Below are 8,744 nucleotides of genomic sequence, written 5' to 3'. Positions count from 1 at the left end.
TCTCTCTCTCTCTCTCTCTCTCTCTCTCTTGCATGTGTTTATATGCATGTGTGAATGCTATGACACATATGTGAAATGCCACTTCCACCAGTCAGATCCTCCTACCATGTGGATATGGGGGACTCATTTCAGGTCTCCGGTCTTTTGAAAGTTCCTTGGCACATTGTGCCATCTCCTGGCTCCCACTTAGCAAACATTTGCTCAGGTCCTGCTAGTCCAACACTGAGCTCTTAGTGTCTGAGCTCTCAGAGTCTATGATAAAGCCAAAGGTACAGGTCTACACTGGGTGTGTAATAATCACAAAGAACCCTGGCAGAACACAGCAAAGAGTACAGGATTAGGAGCTCCCACAATGCCCAGCTGATCTCCTAGAGGATGTGATACAGGGATCGAAGTAAGCCTGAAGTCTGAGAATTTGCCTTCACTCTGTATTTCCAGATCCTGAGAACCCATAGAGCCAGCAGTGCAGAACTACATCCTTAAGGCTTCTCTGTTTCTCCAAGCATGATACAGCCAAGCCTTCCCCTACCAACTCTGGCTATTGTTTCAATGTAGTGGCTGCAGTGCCCTCCTGTCCGGTCTGTCGTCCCAGCCCTCACTGGCTGCTCCTCTCCCTCCCCTCAGTTTCCTTGAGCAAAGAAACTGATGGGCTGTAGGGCTGTGAGGTCGACTTCAGTTCCTCTTTTCTCAGGGTCAAGGAATCAGCATCTTCAAGTTTTCAGAGCTTCCTGGTGCTTTCCCTTAGTACAAGCTCCGCTGGTGTAGTGGTTTGAAAGCGAATAGCCTCTACAGACTCAGATATGTGAATGTTTGCTTTCCAGTTGATGAACTGTTTTGGAGAAATTAGGAGGTGTGCTCTTGTTGAAGGAGGTTTGTCACTGGGGTGGAATTTGAAGTTTCAAAAACCCATGCCAGGCTAAGGCTAACTCTCTGCATCCTGCTTGTGAATCAGGATGTAAACTCCCAACTACTGTTCTAGCACTGCTCCTGCCTGCCTGCTGCCATGCTGCCCACCAGGATGATGGTTCTGCATTCATCCTCTGAAATGTAAGGAAGCCCCCAATTAAATGCTTTCTTTTACAAGTACTCTTGGTCACGGAGTTATCTATAGAACAGTAACTGAGAAAGCTGGGAAGGGGGAGGTAGAACCCATGTCCTTTGTTACTTACTGCACATTCATCCAGAGACCCTACGTTGGTAATTGCCAAGGCAAATATATGGAATGATGAAGACTCTCAGGTGCATTTCTTGGAAGAAGCGGAGAGTGGGCACAGGAGCAGGTAGAAGTGGGGGAAGCAGAAGCTCAAATTCTTCTGAAACACTTGCAATAGATACTCCTTCACACTGATTCAGTGCAAAGATACGGAGTCACCAGTGTCCTCAAGCATGTTTGGAGGAGATAAGAATGATGCAGTCATAGAAGACAGCTTGGTACTTTCATTAAAAGTTAAACACATGTGTGTTATATGATTCATCAGTTCTGGGCTAAAGGATCTTTAGCCCAATGAAATGAAAATATTGAGCAAAACAAAACAAAACAAAAACAAAACAAACAAACAAAAACCCCTGTGTTTGAGAAAGTTCACAAGAGCTTGATGGGAAGTAGTAGGAACCAGGTTGCTCAGGTGTGAATTAACTGGGGAATGGGTAAATGTGTTGAGTGCATATGTAGAATGGCATTGTTTATCAAAGGACACACTGCTTGAATAACTTGTACCTAGTAATGAGACTAGTCACAAATATTCCTTTTCATGATAGGACAGCCAGAACCCTGATGTTTTTAAATTTTATGCAGTTTACAAACTCTTCCATCAGAAAGCAGTCATGTGGTTGCTAGGGAGCAGAGAGCAGGTGATGATTAACAGGAAGGATCATGAGTCAATTTTTTTTCTTATACTTGAAGTGTGGGTTGTTGCTTATCTCATACTCTTATGCAGATTTACCAAGATATGCTGATAAATGGTAAATTTAATCGCATAGAAATCATCTGACAATGAATCTTCCCAGTGGTAAGAGGGCTACTTAGTGTCGAAAAACCCCCTTGTGAAATGTCCCATACATCAGCAGAAATAAGTACCCCCACAGAGGTGTGTTTACAGCAGAAGCTCAGTAACGCTGTTGGGAAGTATCGGGCACAGATCATTTGTATTCAAGGGATGACGCTTCTCTCTGCCCCTATCCTATGATTGCTATTACACTTGCTTGGGGTGGATACAGGAGGAGGGAGCACATGATGGGATAGAAGTGGCTTGAATTCTAACCCCACAGTAGCTTTTGAGCTGTAAAACAGTGCACACCTGATCCTGTCCTTCCTCATGATTGCTTCCACCTGGAAATATACTTCTTGCATGGCAGGGATCAGAAATGTGAAATCACCATCATCCTTTGAAACTATAGTTGGAGGGTCAGGGAGTCTTCAGTGCCTCTCATGACTTCCTCTATCAGTAGGTCACCAAACTCAGGGATGATTGTCAAGACCAGAGACCACTAAAAGTGAGGGAATACAGTCAGGTCCCAGAACTAACTTTTGGATTTTCTTATATCCAAAAAGGCAATTCCACCCTTCACACACTTGTTAATTCATCCCATGATGCTCATATTCATCTCAAGAGAGATTTCACACTTAGTGTAGCTAAATTTGGTTTCTATTTTGCTTTGAAGGGTGTGAAGTCAAAAGGTCATGGATTTGGGGTAATTGGTTCAGAGCAGTGAGGCCTTTGTATTCCATACCCCATTGCCCCACTTTCTACAGAAAACCACGATTCAACAAACTCTGTGAAAAGTCAGAAGATCCCCTCTTCCTTCTGCCTCCCAGGCAGCCAACCAGAGCATCCAAGCCCTCTGTGCACACCCAGACAGGACGGACAGCAACTGTACAAGAATTAGGCAGGGAGGGACTGGAACATTCTTCTAGGAAGGGAGAAGAAAGTTGCCAACATCTCCAGCTGAGTGTGTGTGCCTGCAAATCTCATAGTGTTCACTGTATGCATGGTTGCCAGTATGAAATTGTTCGCATTTCCCCAGGCTGATTGGTGGCATCACTAGGAGTCATCCTACCTCCTCACATGATTCTAAAGACAATGGAGATCACTAGGTACAATTGTGCTGGCCAAAGAGAACATTCAACCTAAGTGAGGCAGAGGGGTATGGATTAGTTCCTTTGAGATCCTCAGCATCTCGTGGAACTTTATCTGAAATTGACTACATACTTAAACACAAAATAAGTCTCAAACAAATTTAAAAAATTGAACTAATGCCCTAAATCCTATCTGACTGCCAAGAATTAACATGGAGCAGCAGAAACAACATTAACAATAGGAACTCGGGTGGCTCAGGTTCCTTCCAGTCAGATCCAGCACTGGACCACCTTGGGCCTGAACTTGGCAGACAGTCCTACAGTCCCCAGAGGATTCTCCATCCCCCAGGCACCATAGCATAACCAGGATCTTAGGCTCACTGGTGAGTGGAACACAACAGCTGTTCCAACAGAAACGGGAGTGCCTGGGGACAGCTGGAGCACGGTCACAGGAAGCCCGTCAGACCAGTGGCATTGGTCTACCTTGGTTTCAAACTCAGCAGAGAGCCTCACGGTCCCTGGAGGAGGTACTACTTTCAGGCACTCTAAAATGCCCAGGATCTTAGGATTCCCTGGATCCCAGGAGCTTGGTCACATCAGGATCTCAGCATCTCAGAGGAAGCTTGATTGCCAAGAACTCTGACACACCCAGAATCTCAGCATCCCAGAATCATAGAATCACAGGATCACAAAGAAAGCTGGACTCTAAGAAGTCCTGACTCAACTGGGATTACAGGAAGGACAGGCTCCAATAAGATGTATTGAGGGCAGGGAGCACTTAAGATAATCAGATGGCAGGAGGCAATATAAGAACAGAAGCAACAGAAAACAAGGTTACTTGGCATCATCAGAACCCAACTCTCCCACTGTAGCAAGTCCTGGATACAACATCACACTAAAAAAGCAAGATATGGATCTAAAGTCGCTTCTCATGCTGATGATGGAGGACTATAAGAAGGACATAAATAACTCCCTTAAAGAAATACAGGAGAACACATTCAAACAGGTGAAAGAATTGACCAAAACCATCCAGGATCTAAAAATGGAAAAAGAAACAATTAAAAAATCACAAAGGGAAACAACTCTGGAAATAGAAAACCTAGGAAAGAAGTCAGGATCCATAAATGCAAGCAGAACAAACAGAATAGAAGAGAGAATCTCAGGGGCAGAAGATATCATAGAAAACATTGATACAACAATCAAAGAAAATGCAAAATGCAAAAAGATCCTAACCCAAAACATCCAGGAAATCCAGGAAACAATGAGAAGATCAAACCTAAGGATAATAGGTATAGATGAGAAGGAAGATTTTCAACTTAAAGGGTCATTAAATATCTTCAACAATATTATAGAAGAAAACTTCCCTACCCTAAAGAAAGAGATGCCCGTGAACATACAAGAAGCCTACAGAACTCCAAATAGATTGGACCAGAAAAGAAGTTCCTCATGACACATAAAAGTCAAAACACCAAATGCACAAAACAAAGAAAGAATATTAAAAGCAGTAAGGGGAAAAGGTCAAGGAACATATAAAGGCAGCCCTATCAGAATTACACCTGAATTCTCCCCGGAGACTATGAAAGCCAGAAGATCCTGGAGAGATGCCATTCAGATCCTAAGAGAACACAAATCCCAGCCCACGCTACCATAACCAGCAAAACTCTCAATTACCATAGATGGAGAAACCAAAGTATTCCATGACAAAACCAAATTCACACAATATTTTTCCACAAATCCAGCCTTTCAAAGGATAGTAAAAGGAAAATTTTGACACAAGGAGGGAAATGACACCCTAGAAAAAGCAAGAAAGTAATCTTTCAACTATCCTAAAAGAAGATAGCCACAAGAACAGAATCCCAACTCTAACAACAAAAATAACAGAAAGTAACAATTACTTTTCCTTAATATCTCTTAGTGTCAATGGATGCAGTTCCCCAATAAAAAGACATAGACTAAGAGATTGGCTACATAAACAGGACCCAACATTTTGCTGTATACAGGAAACCCACCTCAGGGACAAAGACAGACACTACCTCAGAATAAAAGGCTGGAAAACAANTTTCNAAGCAAATGGTCCCAAGAAACAAGATGGAGTAGCCATTCTAATATTGAATAAAATTGACTTTCAATATAAAGTTATCAAAAAAGACAAGAAGGGGCACTTCATACTCATCAAGGTAAAATCTCCCAAGATAAACTCTCAGTTCTGAACATCTATACTCATAGATGCATACATGCATATGTACACACATGCATGCACATGTGTGCATTCACACAAATATTGGAGCAATCTCACACTAGTAACTTAGCAACATACCTAAAAACTCTACTAGAACAAAAAGCAGAAATCACATCCAGAAGGCGCAGACTGCAAGACGCAATCAAATCCAGAGAAAAATCAACAATACAGAAACAAACAAAAAAAAATTACAAAGAATCAGTAAAACAAAAGTTGTGGGTTTTTGTTTTTGTTTTTTGGGTTTTTTTGTTTGTTTGTTTGTTTGTTTTTGAGACAATCAGTAAGGTCTTCCGACTCTTATCCATAAAAACTAAAAGGTAGAGAGAGAAGATTCAAATGAACAAAACTAGAAGTGAAAAGAAGGACATAGCAGCAGACACTGAGGAAATCTAGAGAATCATAAGAACATAGTTTTAAAACCTGCACTCTGAGAAGGTGCCCCCAGGCCTCCCCCAAACCTAGGGCATCGGGCCTCTACAGGATTAGTCTTGTCCTCTCCCACTGAGGCCAGACAATGCAGTCTTCTGCTATGTATGTGTCAGGGGCCTAGGACCAACCTGTGTATGTACTTTGGTTGATGGCGTAGTCTGTGGGAAGGAGGATGGGGGAAAACTCTTTGAGGGGGAACTGGTAGGTGGTAACACCTTGGATGTAAATAGATAGAAGAATTAACTAATAAAAAACTTCTGCACTCCACATTGGACAAACTAAAAGAAACAGATATTTTGCCTGATACATACTACATGCCAAACTTAAATCAAGAATAGATAAGTAATATAAATGTATCTATAGCCCCTAGTGAAATAGAAACAGTCATCAAAAGTCTCTCAACCAAAAGAAAGACCAAAGCCAGATGGTTTTAGTACAGAATTCTACCAGACTTTTAAAAGAAGAGATAGTGCCAATACTCCTCAAATTATTCCACAAAAATAGAAATGACTACATTCATAGACAAGAGCCTTCTTCAGCCATCGTAGAGAAACTTCCTCCTGCTGTAGATGGTAACCAATGCAGAGACCCACAGAGAGGCATTACACAGAGAATGAGAGACCTTGGAACACTCAGTCCTAAATAGGATGTCGCCTTTAAATCCCTCCCCCACAGGGCTTAGTAGACCCTGCAGAAGAGAAGAAAGATTGACTGTAAGAGCCAGAGGGAAACAAGCACACCAAGAAAACAAGGCCCTCTGGATCAACACGGGTTTTGCTTATGTTGTGATCTCACAGACACTGAAGCCACCGCCCGCAAGGGGCCCGAACAGGTCTGCATCGGGTCATTTTGCGTATACATTATGGCTTCAAGTTTAATAATTTTATGGGATTCGTGATTGTGTGGATGAGTGGGTTTCTGAGTCTTATGCCTTGTCTTGGATTATTTTCCTTCTCTGGTTTGTTCGGTGCAACTTCTATGTGATGGTGTTTTAAATTTTATATTATTATATTTACACTTGTTATACTTTAATATTATCTTCATGGAAGTCTGTTCTTTGCTAATGAGAGACAGAAGAGGAGTGGATCCAAATGGGAGGGTATCTGGGGAGGAACTGGGAGGAGTAGAGGGAGGGGAAACAATAATCAGGATATATTAAGTTAGAAAGGAATCTATTTTCAATAAAAGGGAAAAATAAATTTTAAAAAGAGGGGAAGATGCGAGAGTTAAAAGGTTGGAAATAGCTCCTCAATTTAAAAAACGTGTATATATTGAAAAAAAAAAGTGCACAGAATCATTTGCAAACAGACACTACTACTATGACACACACTACACTACTACACTACAAAAAATGTTTCTGGCATGCTTACACGAGGCTGAAGAGATTCAAATGGTGTACTCACGTTGAAAGAGAGACTGGTCTTTTCTCCAAAGGTTGAGCATATCCTTGTGTATTGATTCAATAAGCATACTCTCGAGTTTCTAGTCCAAAGATGTGAGAATATATCAGAGAAACTCATGCTTGAAATGTTCACAACTGATTGATTAAAAGCAGATTAAGAAACAAAAGTCCCCATGTGTGCATTATTGGGAACAAGCTGCACTCCACCATAAGTCAGTTACTCCATACTATATAAAACTGTGTTTTTTCCAAAGCATGCCTTACACTAAGAGACTCTATTTTACAAGGAACAATCGCCCTTACTTTGAGAATGGAGGATTATCCACACCTTGCTAGACATACAACCCTAAAGGTCATGCTGTCCTATGGTTGGCCTTCACTTCAGCGGATTAAAAAAAGAAAAGCCACAAATAACTTCGAGGATAATAGGTCAGAAGTAGGAGTATAGAGGAGTTACAGGGGACCAGGAGAGTGAAAAAAAAAAAGCCAAGATGACCAATTCATGAAAAGACCTGGTCTCAGAGAGGCAGGGAATAAGGATCTCTTCTGCTAGATATGCCTGAACCTTCTGACATCCCCATTCTACTTGTATGACACACCCTACAGTCAAGCATCTTCACAGATGTGGTGTGACCATCCAAGGGTAGACCTCACAGTGCCTGCAGAATCCTTGTGGGTAAAAACATGCCTTAGCAGACACAAAGGAATCATACTTATGCTTCTAGACCCACAAAAAGATACACACACACACACACACACACACACACAGCATCAGGCTCAAAAGGCTAATATATACCCAGACATAATTTTTGTATAGCTTATACCACTCGCTATCTTGGGACAGAAGTAGACTACATTGATAGGCTGTCCTAAATATCAAACATAGGTAACATTTGATTTACAAACACAATAAAGAGAGACATTTTCCATTGTTCACACCCCCACTGGTCAGTATAGGGACCTCTCTGTGCTATGTTCTGAATGTTTATGCTTCACACGCCCACGGTGAAAATTGTTCTTCAATGGGATGTTAGTAAGAATTGGGTCTTTAGGGGTTGTTACAAGAGACCAAGAGATCAAAAAAAGCTACTGCAGAGAACTGTATCTAGGGTCTTGCACATTCTGGGTAAGACCTCTACCACTAAGCTGTTTCTCATAACCGTGGGGTTTTATTTATTCTTCGGTAATTTCACACATGCAAACAATGTGTCCTGATCTTGGACACCATTCTTTATCCTGTCTGCCCACTTGAAGACACAATGTTCAATCTTTGGCAAAGAGAGCTAGCCCTTACCCCACAGCACAAATGCTGGTAAACACATTTACATTGTTTATAACACACATGTGTTATGATACATACATGTACATAGCATATATACTACTGAAATGCAATGTATGCATACATGTGGTTAGCCCTTTAGCTTCTGAGCTCACAAAGCCTTCCAGGGGTGGTCTTTCAAGAATCTGAGCCACAGACATCTGTTTCAGAACGGAATCAGCTGGCAACGTATGTACATTTTTCTGACAGCCGATCTGGGGCTTATCAGATGTGTTAGAAGAAGGCGTTTGTATTTGTGAGAAAGCTTGGTAGTTGGTAA

The sequence above is a fragment of the Mus pahari genome, chromosome 20, assembly GCF_900095145.1.
Source record: "Mus pahari chromosome 20, PAHARI_EIJ_v1.1, whole genome shotgun sequence".
NCBI lineage: Eukaryota > Metazoa > Chordata > Mammalia > Rodentia > Muridae > Mus > Mus pahari.
The sequence above is the reverse complement of the archived record's forward strand: the minus strand, read 5'-3'. Positions refer to the sequence as shown.